The sequence below is a fragment of the Cannabis sativa genome, chromosome 2, assembly GCF_029168945.1.
Source record: "Cannabis sativa cultivar Pink pepper isolate KNU-18-1 chromosome 2, ASM2916894v1, whole genome shotgun sequence".
In the NCBI taxonomy this organism is placed as follows: domain Eukaryota; kingdom Viridiplantae; phylum Streptophyta; class Magnoliopsida; order Rosales; family Cannabaceae; genus Cannabis; species Cannabis sativa.
The window spans coordinates 84,999,311-85,012,375 of NC_083602.1; positions in this window are offsets into that span (position 1 = coordinate 84,999,311).

Consider the following 13,065-nt stretch of genomic DNA (forward strand, 5'->3'; position numbering starts at 1 on the left):
ATTTTCAGTCCGGGTCCTGGTCCGGTTACGGTTCTGGATCTAGGTCCAATTTCAGTTAAAAATGTGGACCCGAACTAGTACCTTGTGACCCAAAATTGGAACCAAAACTCGAAGTTGACCGGGACTGGAACTAGGACTTGGACTTGGTATCATAACTGAAATTGAACCTAGATCCAAAATCGTAACTGGACAAGGACCCGGATTCCAAATTAGACCTAGACCCAAATTGGGAGGCGAACTGGGATCCCAACCCAAACCAGGACTGGGGACCCGAACCCGAACCTGAATTCTGATTCAAACATGGAACCAGACTAGGGAAGTAGAACCAGGGTCGGGACCTAGAACCGTGCCCCGTCTCGATCCCTATCCAAAACTCAAAAATGGGACCTGGGACCTGAACTAGAACTAGACCGAGACTCGGACACGGTCGTGTACCGAAACCTGGACCTAAATTTGGGACCCGATCCCAAACATAGATAGGGATCCGAATACGAACCTGGACTCGGACCAAGACCCAGTCTGGAATCGAAATGCTAGACCTAGATCTGGACCGTGATCCTGACCCAGACCCAAACTTGGACCCGCACTCGGGACAAGAACTTGGACCTGGACCTGAACCTAGACCCAGATCGGGGTCCACACCTGGACACAAACCCGGACACAGACTCGAACCCGAACTCAAACACCCACACCTAGAATCAAACACAAAGCTAGACCCAGACCCGGACCCAAACGCGAACCCAAACCAGGATCAGAACCAAGGACTTAGACCCAGAACTGAATCCAGACACAGATCGCGATAAGAACGTGGGACTTGGACCCAACCAAGACAAAGACCCAAGACAGGAACCCACACCCGGAGCCTGATTTGGACCTAGACTTAAATCTGGACTCATCCAAAACTCAGACCAGGACTTGAACTCTGACCCGAACTCAAACCAAAACTCGAACTCAGAATCGTAAATGGAAGTACAACCGAACTTGGACTAGGACCAGGACCAGGACCTAAACCCAAACCCGAACCCAGATCAAATCCCAAATAGAGAACTAAACCCGAACCGAGACTAGGACTCGAACCCGAACCTAGACCGGGACCCAAACTCACACAATAACCGGGACCTGGACCTAGAATCAGGATAGGGACCTGGGAAACAGAACTATGACCGGGACCTAGTACCCGACCCAAACCCGAACTTGAACGTAGGACCCAGCTCGTGGCCTGACACCAGAATCGGAACCAGACGGGGACGCGAGATTGGGATCCGGATCTGGACCCACGGCTTGGACAAAACCCATAGTCGGTGTCTAGATTTAGGACCCAGCCCTGGACCAGAACCCTGACAAGGACCCGAACCCACACCCGGACTTGAACCCAGTCCCAAACCCAAAAGTGGACCCGAACCCGTACCCTGTGACCCAAAATTGGAACAAAAACTGGAAGTTGACCGGGAGACCTAGTACTTGACCCAGACCCGAACTTGAACCTAGGACCCAGCTCGTGACCCGGAACGAGAAATGGAACCATACTAGGACCCGAGATTGAGATTCGGATCTGGACCCAGGGCTTGGATAAAACCCGTAGTTGGTGTTTGGATTTACCACCCAGCCCTAGACCCGAACCATGACAAGGACCCGAACCCCCACCCGAACCTGAACCCAGTCCCAAACCCAAAGGTGGACCCGAACTAGTACCCTTTGACCCTAAATTGGAATCAAAACCGAAAGTTGACTGGGACTGGAACTAGGACTTGGACTTGGAATCATAACTGAAATTGGACCTAGATCCAGAACCGTAACCGGACCAGGACCCGGACTCCAAATCATACCTAGACACAAATTGGGAGCCAGACGCGGATCCCAAACCAAACCTAGACTCGAGACCCGAACCCGAACCTGATTTTAGACCCAAATATGGAACCAAACTAGGGACATAGAACCAGGGTCGGGACCTAGAACCGCACCCCGTCTCGATCCTGATCCCAAACTCACAAATGGGACCTGGGACCTGAACTAGAACTAGACCGAGACCCGTGATAGTGATCCAGATCTTTAGTCGGGATTCGGGTAAAGGGGCCTGGAACATACCAGTAGTCGGTGTCTAGATCTAGGACTCAGACTATGACAGAAACCCAGACGAAGAACCAAACAAAAACCCAGACCTAGACCTGAGACCCAAAATTAGAACGTGAGCAAGAATCGCCGAACTAGGACCCTAGAACAAGAATAGGACCGTGAGCAGGACCCGAACCCAGACATAGAACTGACACAGACCTAGCCGCATACCCAAACTGAAACTGGAACTCGTGCCTAGACATGATCGTGTAGCCAGACCGGAACTGAGTCCCGGACCTGGACCTAAATCTGGGACCCGATCCCAAACAAAGACTTGGACATAGATAGGGATCCGGATACGAACCTGGACTCTGACCAAGACCCAGACTCGGATCGAATTGTTGGACCTAGATTTGAACCGAGATCCTGACCCAGACCCAAACTTGGTCTCGCACTCGGGACCCGAACTTGGGCCTAGACCCGAACCTAGACCCATATCGGGGTCCACACCTGGACACAAACCCGGAAACAGACGCGGAACCGAACTCAAACACCCACACCTAGAATCAGACCCAAAGCTAGACCCAGACCTGGACCCAATCTCGAACACCGACCAGGATCAGAACCAAGGACTTAGACCCAGAACTGAATCCAGACTCAGAAATGGATTGGAACTTAGGACTCGGACCCAAGCTAGACTAAGACCCAGGACGCGAACCCACACCCGGAGCTTGATCTGGACCTAGACTAAAATCCATACCCGAAAACAAACTCAGACTAGGACTGGAACTCCAACCTGAAATGAAACCCAAACTCGAACTCAGAATTGCAAATGGAAATAGAACCGAACTAGGACTAGGACCAGGATAAGGACCTAAACCCAAACCCGAACCCAGATCAAAACCTAGACAGAGACCTAAACCCTAACCGAGACTAGGACTCAAACCCGGAGCTAGACCGGGACCCAAACCCACACAATAACTGGGACCTGAACCCAGAATCAAGATAGGGACTGGGGAAACAGAACTACGACCGGGACCTAGTACCCGACCCTGACCAGAACTTGAACCTAGGACCCACCTCATGACCAGGCACCGGAAACAAGACTGGGACCCGAGATTGGGATCCGGATCTGGACCCACGGCTTGGACAAAACCCGTAGTTGGTGTCTGGATTTGGGACCCAGCCCTGGACCCGAACCCTGATAAGGACTTGAACCCACACCCGGACCTGAACCCAGTCCCAAACCCAAATGTGGACCCGAACCCGTACCATGTGACCCAAAATTGGAACCAAAATCGGAAGTTGAAAGGGATTGGAACTAGGACTTTGACTTGGAATCATAACTGAAATTGGACCTAGATCTAGAACCGTAACCGGACCAGGACCTGGACTCCAAATCCGACCTAGACCTGAATTGGGAGCCGGACCCGAATCCAAACCCAAACCTCGAGTTGGGACCCACACCCGAACCTGAACTAAACCCAAACATGGAACCAGACTAGGGACACAGAACTAGGGTCGGGACCTAGAACCGCACCCCATTCTCGATCCTGAACCTAAACTTCGGGACCAAGACTGGGGTGCGGTTTTAGGTCCCGAGCCGGGTTCTTTGTCCCTAGTCTGGTTCAATGTTTGGTTCTGAGTTCATGTTCAGGTTTGGGTCCCGAGTCCAGGTTTGGGTTTTGATTCGGGTCTGGCTCCCAATTTGGGTCGATGTTAGATTTGGAGTCCGGGTCCTGGTCTGGTTAGGTTCTAGATCTAGGTCCAATCACAGTTATGATTCCAAATCCAAGTCCTAGTTCCAATCCCGATCAACTTTCGGTTTTGGTTCCAATTTTGGGTCACAGGGTACGGGTTCGGGTCCACTTTTGCGTTTGGGACTGGGTTCAAGTCCGCGTGTGGGTTCGAGTCCTTGTCAGGTATCGAGTCCAGGGCTGGGTCCCAAATCCAGACACCGACTACGAGTTTTGACCAAGCCCTGGGTCAAGATCCGGATACCAATCTCGGGTCCCAGTCTGGTTCCATTTTTGGTGCCGGGTCACGAGCTGGGTCCTGAGTTCAAGTTCGAGTCTAGGTCGGGTACTAGGTCCCGGTCATAGTTCTGTTTCCCACGTCCCTATCCTGATTCTGGGTCTAGGTCCAGGTTATTGTGTGGGTTTGGGTCCCGGTCTATGTTCGGGTTCGAGTCCTAGTCTCGGTTCGGGTTTCGGTCTCTGTTTGGGTTTTGAACTGGGTTCGGGTTTGGGTTTAGGTCCTCGTCCTGGTCCTAGTCCTAGTTCGGTTCTAATTCCATTTGCGATTCTGAGTTCGAGTTTGGGATTTAGTTCGGGTCGGAGTAAGAGTCTTGGTCTGAGTTTGGCTTCGGGTTCGGATTTTAGTCTAGGTCCAGATCAGGCTCCTGGTGTGGGTTCGCGTCCTGGGTCTTGGTCTAGGTTGGGTTTGAGTCCCAAGTTCCAATCCCGATCTAAGTCTGGATTCTATTCTGGGTTTAAGTCCTTGGTTCTGATCCTGGTCTGGGTTCGAGTTTTGGTGCGGGTCTAGCTTTTGGTCAGATTCTAGGTGTGGGTGTTTGAGTTCGGGTTCGAGTCTTTGTCCGGGTTTGTGTCCAGGTCTAGACCACGATCATAGTGTAGGTTCGGGTCTAGGTCCAAGTTCAGGTCACGAGTGTGGGTCAAAGTTTTGGTCTGGGTCAGGATCTCCGTCGAGATCTAGGTCCAGCATTTTGATCCCATTCTGGGTCCTTGTCCGAGTCCAGGTTCGTATCCGGATCCCTATCTAGGTCCAAGTCCGTGTTTGGGATCGGGTCCAAGATTAAGGTCCAAGTCCGGTTCTAATTTTTATCGGGGTACACGACTGTGTCCGGGCCCGAGTTCCAGTCTCAGTTTTGGTCTGTGGCTAGGTCTGGGTCCTGGTCACGGTCCTAGTCTTGTTCTGGGTCCTAGTTCGGCGATTCTTGTTCATGTTCTAATTTTGGGTCCCAAGTCTAGGTCTGGGTTCGGGTTTGGTTCTTCCTCTGGGTTCTTGTCCTTGTCTGAGTCCCAGATCTAGACACCGACTACTGGTCTATTCCAGGCTCGGTTAACCGAATCTCGAGTCAAGATATGGATCACAGTCACGGTTCTCGGTCTTGTTCTGGTTCAGGTCCCAAGTCCCATTTCTGAGTTTTGGGTGGGATCGAGACTTGGGTGCGGTTCTTGGTCCCGACACTGGTTCTGTGTCCCTAGTCTTGTTACATGTTTGGGTCTGAGTTCAGGTTCGGGTTCGGGTCCCGAGTCCAGGTTTGGGTTGGGATCCGGGTCCAGCTCCCAATTCGGGTCTAGGTTTGATTTGGAGTCTGTGTCCTGGTGCGGTTACGGTTCTGGATCTAGGTCTAATTTCAGTTAAGATTCCAAGTCCAAGTCCTAGTTCCAATCCCAGTCAACTCCAGGTTTTGGTTCCAATTTTGGGTCACAGGGTACGGGTTCGGGTCCACTTTTTGGTTTGGGACTGGGTTCAAGTTCGGGTGTGGGTTTGGTTCCTTGTCAGGGTTCGGGTCCAGGGCTGGGTCCCAAATCCAGACACCGACTATGGGTTTTGTCCAAGCCCTGGGTCAAGATCTGGATACCAATCTCGGATCCCATTCTGGTTCCATTTCTGGTGCCGGGTCACGAGCTGGGTCCTAGGTTCAAGTTCGGGTTTAGGTCGGGTACTAGGTCCCGGTCAAAGTTCTGTTTCCCAGGTCACTATCCTGATTCTGGGTCCAGGTCCCGATTATTGAGTGGGTTTGGGTCTCGGTCTAGGTTCGGGTTCCTGTTTAGGTCTCTATCTGGGTTTCGATCTGGGTTAGCTCCTTGTCCTGGTCCTAGTCCTAGTTTGGTTCTAGTTCAATTTGCGATTCTGAGTTCGAGTTTGGGTTTTAGTTCGGGTCGGAGTTTGTTTCCTGGTCTGAGTTTGGGTTCGGGTCTGGGTTTCAGTCTAGGTCCATATCAGGCTCCGGGTGTGGGTTCGCGTCCTGGGTCTTTGTCTAGGTTGGGTCCGAGTCCCAAGTTCCAATCCCTATCTGAGTCTTGATTCAGTTCTAGTTCTAAGTCCTTGGTTCGAATCCTGGTCTGGGTTCGAGTTTGGGTCCGGGTCTGGGTCTAGCTTTGGGTCTGATTCTAGGCATGGGTTTTCGAGTTCGGGTCCGAGTCTGTGTCCGGGTTTGTGTCCAAGTCTGGACCTCGATAACTAGGTTCGGGTCTAGGTCGAAGTTCGAGTCCCGAGTGCGGGTCCAAGTTTGGGTCTGGGTCAGGATCTCGGTCCAGATCTACGTCCAGCATTTCGATCCCAGTCTGGGTTTTGGTCCGAGTAGAGGTTTGTATCCGGATCCCTATCTAGATCCAAGTCAGTGTTTGGGATCGGGTCCCAAATTTATGTCCAGGCCTGGGTCTCAATTTCAGTCTGGGTAGATGCCCGTGTCCGAACCCGAGTTCCAGTCTCAGTTTGGGTCTGAGGCTAGGTCTGTCTTAGGTTCTAGGTCTGGGTCCGGATCCTGGTCGCGGTCCTAGTCTTGTTCTAGGGTCCTGGGTCGGCAATTCTTGTTCAGGTTCTAATTTAAGGTCCCAAGTCTACGTCTGGGTTCGGGTTTGGTTCTTCGTCTAGGTTCTGGTCCTAATCTGAGTCCCAGATCTAGACACCGACTACTGGTCTGTTCTAGGCCCCGTTACCGGAATCCCGAGTCAAGATCTGGATCACTGTCACGGGTCTCGGTCTGGTTCTGGTTCAGATCCCAGGTCCCATTTCTGAGCTTGGGTTCGGGACCAAGACTAGGGTGCGGTATTAGGTCCGGACCCTGGTTCTGTGTCCCTAGTCTGGTTAAATGTTTGGGTCTTTGTTCATATTGAGGTTTGGGTCCCGAGTCTAGGTTTGGGTTTGGATTCGGGTCGGGCTCCCAATTCGGGTCGATGTTTGATTTGGAGTCCGAGTCCTGGTCCGATTACGGTTCTTGATCTAGGTCCAATCTCAGTTATGATTCCAAATCCTAGTTCTGTTTCTCAGGTCCCTATCCTAATTTTGGGTCTAGGTATTGTTTATTGTGTGGGTTTGGGTCCCAGTCTATGTTCCGGATCCAGTCCTAGTCTCAGTTCGGGTTTAGGGCTCTGTTTGGGCTTTGATCTGGGTTCGAGTTTGGGTTTAGGTGGTAGTCCTGGTCCTAGTCCTAGTTCGGTTCTAGTTCCATTTGCGATTCTGAGTTCGAGTTTGGGTTTTTGTTCGGGTCAGAGTTCGAGTCCTAGTCTGAGTTTGGGTTCGGGTCAAGATTTAAGTCTAGGTCCAGGTCAGGCTCCGGGTGTGGGTTCGCGTCCTTGGTCTTGGTCTAGGTTGGGTCCGAGTCCCAAGTTCCAATCCCGATCTGAGTCTGGATTCAGTTCTATGTCTAAGTCCTTGGTTCTGATCCTTGTCTTGGTTCGAGTTTGCGTCCAGGTTCGGGTCTAGCTTTGGGTCTGATTGTAGGTGTGGGTGTTTGAGTTCGGGTCCGAGTCTGTGTCTGGGTTTGTGTCCAGGTGTGGACCTCGATCTGGGTCTAGGTTCGGGTCTAGGTCCAAGTTCAAGTCCCGAGTGCGTGTCCAAGTTTGGGTCTGGGTTAGGATCTCGGTCCTTATCTAGGTCTAGCATTTCCATCCCAGTCTGGGTCTTGGTCCGAGTCCAGGTTCGTATCCGGATCCCTATCTAGGTCCAAGTCTGTGGTTGGGATCCTGTCCAAGTTCGCGTCTCAGTTCCGGTCTGGGTACACGACCACGTCCGGGCCTGAGTTCCAGTCTCAGTTTGGGTCTGTGGCTAGGTCTGTGTCCATTTGTAGGTCTGGGTCCGGGTCCTGGTCACAGTCTTAGTCTTTTTCTAGTGTCCTGGTTCGGCGATTCTTGTTCAGGTTCTAATTTTGGGTCCCAGGTCTAGGTCTGGGTTCGGGTTTGGTTCTTTGTCTGGGTTCTGGTCCTAGTCTGGGTCCAGATCTAGACACCGACTACTGGTCTGTTCCAGGCCCCGTTACCCGAATCCCGAGTCAAGATCTTGATCACTATCACGGGTCTCGGTTTGGTTCTGGTTCAGGTCCCATGTCCCATTTCTGAGTTTGGGTTCGCGACCGAGACTGGAGTGCAGTTCTAGGTCCCCACCCTAGTTCTGTGTCCCTAGTCTAGTTCCATGTTTCGGTCTGAGTTCAGGTTCGGGTCGGGTCCCGTGTCCAAGTTTGGTTTGGGATCCAAGTCCGGCTCCCAATTCGGGTTTAGGTCGTATTTGGAGTCCGGGTCCTGGTCCGGTTACGTTCTGGATCTAGGTCCAATTTCAGTTATGATTCCAAGTCCAAGTCCTACTTCCAGTCCCGGTCAACTTCTAGTTTTCTTTCCAATTTTCGGTCACACGGTACGGGTTCGGGTCCACTTTTGGGTTTGGGAATTGGTTCAGGTCCGGGTGTGGGTTCGGGTCCTTGTCAGGGTTCGGGTCCTATGCTTTGTCCCAAATCCAGACACCGACTATGGGTTTTGTCCAAGCCCTGTGTCAAGATCTGGATCCCAATCATGGGTCCCAATCTGTTTCCATTTCTGGTGCCGAGTCACGAGCTGGGTCCTAGGTTCATGTTCGGGTCTGGGTAGGGTTCTAGCTCCCGGTCCTAGTTCTGTTTCCCAAGTCCCTATCTGTTAACTCAAACTTTTCGATCTCCTTGTTTTGATGATTAGCAAATATTTGATTATTATTTGTTACTAATGATTTATTGATTTTGTAGCAAATTTAAAAGAGAAAATAAATATTTTGGTATTTTTACCAAACTTTTAAAAGCAACACTAAATGGACTCAACAAGCATATCAAGAGCAAAAGATTCATCAAGGGATCAACAACTCAAGACCCTATTCAAAAGAGGTCTTCAAAATGCCAAAGTCAAAAAGTCAACCCGAAAGTCAAAGTCAAAGTCAAAGTCAAGGTCAACTCTCGGGAAAAATCAACTTGGGATCAAAAACATGCAAATCAAGCTAGGAGGCTCATCTACATCAAGACTACTCAAAATTAAATGGTATAAATCTAATTTAGTCTTGTTAAAGTGATTTGCATAGCACACTAAGTTTTTATAAATTTGAATTTTGGCCCATTCACTAACTTGTGCAACAAGTTTTCTCACACGATAGTTCAAAAAATTTTTTGATTGAATTTCTAAATCACATTTTGTTTAACTAAGAGAACAAAGTTGGAATTTCTGAAATCGGATAATCGAGTAAGAAGTTATGCGCGTTTAAGTCCCGAAAAATGGCACTTTTGCCACGGTCGATCATCCGGAATTCCGGATGGCAACCGGAATTCCGGTTGCAATCGATCCGGAATTCCGGTTCCCATCCGGACTTCCGGTTCATGGCTGACCCCACCTCGGGAAACGTGCTAACGGCTATAAACGGCTAGTTTTTTTATCAAACTCTATATAAACTCGATTTTTCTTTCAAAAAATAAGTTGGTTGAGCATTTATTACATATATCTAACCTATCTAAGTGAGATTAAGGAGCTTCTAAGTTTGAAATCCAAACCAACACATTTCACACACTTTGAGCCAAAATTTGATTTTATTCATCTTAAGTGTGCTTGCTTTTCACTCTAGGTTTCCATTGTATCATCATATTTCTAGAGTGATTTTAGCTTGTATAACAAACACATTTCCATATTGTGATTGAGGTGAGGTTGGCACCGGTTTTGTAAACAACCCGGAAATAGTGAGATTGGCACTTTAACAATCCGAGAAAGAGGTTAATAGTCCTCGGGGGTGCGAAACTATTGTAAGAGGTTTGGAAATACCTTGGTGAAAATTTCCCGGTTGTAAGGGTTAGTCGAAGCCGTTAACTTGGCTCGATATTGGAACTCAAAGCTAGGTCCATAGCTTTGAAGACCAAGGACGTAGGTGGCATAGTTCTACCGAACCTTGTAAAAATCGAGAGTTTGCATTTTCTAATCCTTAAACTCTTTACTTTACAAGTTTAATTATTTGTCTTAATATATTGCTTGCCATACTACTTGCTTTTACTTGATTAATTGACTAATTGCATAATTTTGTGTTAAAAGTTTTAATTTTCCGAAATTAGTATAAATTTCCAATTCACCCCCCCTCTTGGAAACATATCTTGGGCTAACAATTGGTATCAGAGCAAGGGCTCAAATTATTTGATTAGATTTCACAATCTAGAGCATGGCGTTTCCAAGTAATTCACAAAATAACATGTTAGAAGGTTTTAGCACAAATAGAGCACCATACTTCAATGGAGTAGATTTTCCTTATTGGAAAATTAGAATGGAAACTTACCTTCAATCTATTGACTATGATTTGTGGCATATTGTGTCTAGTGGTCCTTATGTTGCTAAACATGTCATAAATGGTGTTGAAGTAATTAAGACTTATGAAGCATATGATGAAAATGATAAGAAAATGCTTTCTAAAAATGCTAAAGCTAAATATGCTCTTATATGTGGCTTGGATAGAGATATTTTTAAAAATATTGAACAAGCCTCTACCGCTTATGATATGTGGAAAATGCTTGAAGTTACTCATCAAGGAACTAGTGCTATGAAGGAAACTAAAATTCAAATTTATTCCACTCAATATGAGAACTTTAAGATGAAATCGGATGAAACCATTGCTAATATGTATACTCGCTTCACTACAATTACTAATGGTTTGAATTCTCTTGGCAAGGTACTTACTCAAAAGGATATGGTGACCAAGATTTTGAGAAGTCTCACCAAAGCTTATCAAGGAAAGGTGGTTGCTATTCAAGAAGCCAAGGATCTCTCAACACTTCCCTTGGAAGAACTAATTGGCTCACTCATGAACCATGAAATTTTCATGAGTGCTCAAGAAGAAGAGGAAGTTGAGAAGAAAAAGAAGACTATTGCATTCAAGTCTTCATCCTCCCATGCCATTAGTGAAGAAGTAAGGAAAGCTTATGTAGTGACATGGAGGACTTGGCACTCTTCTCCAAGAAATACAAAAAGTTCATGAAATTCAAAAAGAACTTTGGGAAGAAGCCACAAAGAGGGAGTGACTCAAAAGAAAGAAAAAGCAAAGATGATCCACCAATTTGCTTTGAGTGCAAGAAGCCCGGACATATGAAGATGGATTGTCCAATGAGAAAGAAGAACAAATACAAAGGAAGGGCAATGTTGGCGGATTGGCTCAATAGTGACGAAGAGGACTCCGAAGAAGAAGGAAAGAATGAAGTGGCAAACATGTGCATGATGGCACTTGATGATGGGGTAAGTATTTCTAACCAAAATGATTGTGATAGCGAAAATGATGATGATAACTTAGATATGTCATATGATGAGTTGTCTAATTCATTTAAGGAACTATTTGATGATTTTGGTAAATTGCTTGTTAAAAACCAAACCCTTAGAGAGAAGACCAACATGCTTTTAAAAGAAATTGAGATTTTGAAAATAAATGAAAAAGAACTTATAGCTAAATCTCAATGTGCTACATGTGCTTCACATAAGAAAGAAATTATTGATTTGAAAGCCCATGTGAGAAGCCTAAAAAATGACATATATACCTTCACTAGAGGTAAGGAAGGCTATGATCTCATGGTGGGAAACCAATCATGTGGTTTTTCAAAAAATGGTATTGGTTATGATCCTAGTAAGAAACAAAAATTTTTGAGAAACTTTTTTGTGAAATCATCTAGTCTACCTCACTTTACATGCACATATTGTAACCGAGATGGTCATACTATTTCCTATTGTCATGTAAAGAAATTTGCATATCTAGGCAAGACTAAATGGGTACCAAAGGGTTCTAGAACTAACATGAATGGACCCAAAGTTATATGGGTACCAAAAGCCAACAAATGAATTTGTTTTTGTAGGAATCAACAAGAAAGAGCCAAAGCTTATGGTTCTTGGATAGTGGATGTTCAAAGCATATGACCGGTGATCCATCAAGATTTTCAAGCTTTAAAAGCAAGGAAAGTGGCTTTGTCACTTTTGGAGACAATTCAAAAGGAAAAATCTTGGGCATTGGTGATATCGGTAACATATACTCTCCATGTATTAAAAATGTGCTTCTTGTTGATAATCTTAAACATAACTTGCTTAGTATTAGTCAATTATGTGATATAGGTTTTCGTGTTGTGTTTGAATCCTCAAAATGCTCCATTGAAAATGTTTCAACCAATGAAGTTATTTTCCTTGGAGTAAGGAAGGATAATGTGTATGTTATTGATGTTGACTCTTTTGATAGTAAAAATAAATGTTTAACCGTTATGAATGATAATTCTTGGTTGTGGCATAGAAGATTAGGACATGCTAGTATGGATTCTATTTCAAAATTGGTTAGAAAAGATCTTGTTATTGGTTTGCCATCTATTCCGTTTGTTAAAGATAAACTTTGTGATGCATGCCAATTTGGAAAACAAATTAAAACATCTTTTCATTCCAAGAAAGAAATTTCAACTACTAGACCTTTGCAATTGTTTCATATTGATTTATTTGGTCCTTCTAGAATTGCTAGTCTTGGTGGTAAATACTATGCATTTGTAATTGTTGATGATTTTTCAAGATTTACTTGGGTTATTTTCTAGACTCTTAAAAGTGATGTTTTGGAAAACTTTGTCAAATTTTGTAAAAATGTGCAAAATGAAAAAGGATATTCTATTACCTCCGTTAGGAGTGACCATGGTGGTGAGTTTGACAATGATGCCTTAGAATTGTTTTGTGATGATCATGGTTTTAACCATAACTTTTCGGCACCAAGAACTCCACAACAAAATGGAGTTGTCGAAAGGAAGAATAGAACAATTCAAGAAATGGCTAGGTCAATGCTAAATGAAATTTCATTACCAAAATACTTTTGGGCCGAGGCCGTCAATACTTCTTGTTATATTTTGAATCGTGTTTTCATTAGGCCCAACATGAATAAAACCCCTTATGAGCTTTGGAAAGGAAGAAAACCCAACATTGGCTATTTTAAAGTTTTTGGATGCAAATGTTACATTTTAAACACCAAGGACAACCTTGGAAAATTTGA